Genomic DNA, 1,877 nt, shown 5'->3' on the forward strand with positions numbered 1-1,877 from the left:
TACAGACATAAAGACGTTTCCACTTCATTGTGACTTTTGACAGTTTACGTTACATTAATAAATGTTAAAGGAGCATACATTTATTGTAGTTCTGATTCCTTCATGTGATACACAATTATGAGAAACTATCATCATAGCTACAGTCTGATGATCGTTTCTCGTTATTCACATCTTTAGCATTTCAATACAGAATTCAGATTTCAGGAAGATGTGATGAAATAGAAAACCTAGATATAATTATGCAATTTTTGGTTTCTCATAATTCACATGATTATGAGAAAAATACTTTGCAATTGCAAACAAATAATCTCACATTTATCAGAGAACTTCTGACTTAATTTCTCATAATGCAGGTTTCAGAATTACAAAATAATATTTCTCATAATGATGAAAAAGAGGTCGTTAGTATCAGATCTGGAGCTCATCGGAGAGTTTTCACGTTATTATTGTAACAATGACCAAATCTCAAGTTCTCTCATAATTAAAATATCTTCAGTTTCTTCTGCTTACAAGGTTGAATTCTACAATTCTGAGAAAACAGCTTCGATTTATCAGAAAACATAATTATGAGAATGTGAATCTCATTCTCATAACTACTTTTCTTACAGTCTTAGTTTATTCAGTCATGAGATTTATAATTACAACAAAGTAAAACAGCTGTAAATATTAGAACATGAATTTATTTTGCTTTGTCAATGTAGAAACTTAGATTTGAGGAAGGGATCCAAAATGGCCGCCACAACCAGACCTGATGCATCACCTCGGACCAAACACATGAACATCATCACTTTTCATGTTCTACTAATCACGAATCCTTCAACTACACGTGACATATCAGGAACAGGGTCAGTAGCTAAAACTGCTGAGAATATCTGTGTCAACCAGCGAGTCTGTTTTCAGTCAGTTCACATCTTTAAACTGTGTGAAGCTCTCTGATCATCCAGGAGAAGAAGTTTGTCCTCCACTTCAGCCCTCAGTGTCACATCTGATCACAATCCGGACCTTCAGAGTCATTTTTTTTAACATGCAGAGAAGAGATATCTTCTAAGACCAGAGAACATCAGGCACAGACACCATGAGTCCAAATGTTCTCTGCTGTCACTGTTTCTGCTTTTCAAGTAGCAAGAAGTTCAACTCGCAGCATCTGTTTAATGTGGAGAAAAGGTGAAGTCAGGATCTTTAACTAAACTAAACCAAACAGGGTGAAAACGAGACTGAAGTCACAAAATAAATAGAATGTAGGTGAGGGAAAAAAAATGGTCCGACATTAAGTTTCATCTTCATGCTATAGATATTTTCAGCGTTACGGGCCCTTGGAGTACACAGAGATGGCTCCACATTTCTCGCTTTTTAAGGACTATTTCTATCATTTGACAAATGGTGTGGAAAATAAATTCTGCCTCAGGGTGAATCATGTCTAGAAGATGATCCTGGTATCTTCTGCTGGTCAACATGAGATCTTTCATTTTCTATAACTTGTTGTGACCAACCACCATCACACATGCTGATGGTGAACTTTGAACCCAAAATGCACTTTTTAAAGTTTTCTCTGGTGAATTATCAGACAAACACATCTGGAGTAGCAGTGCTTGTTTCTATGGCTCTATGTCATTGGCATCGAACTGCTCCAGTTTTAATGTTCAAACCATAATACTGATGCTCCAAATTGGTTCCAGAGAAAATGAACAAAAACCAGATTTAGTCTTTAGGTGGTGACATTGTGTTAAGTTCTTCCTTTTTTGTGATGAGGTTCTGTCTTTTGTTGGTATTTTTGGCTCGTTTTGTGGTATTTTGCATCATTTTGTGGTGAATTGGTTGTAGTTTTTAACAGAACTCACATGTGTTTTTCAGCCCTGAAGATTAATGTGTCCATCTGC

This window comes from Stegastes partitus, unplaced genomic scaffold (genome assembly GCF_000690725.1).
Source record: "Stegastes partitus isolate 25-593 unplaced genomic scaffold, Stegastes_partitus-1.0.2 Scaffold508, whole genome shotgun sequence".
NCBI lineage: Eukaryota > Metazoa > Chordata > Actinopteri > Pomacentridae > Stegastes > Stegastes partitus.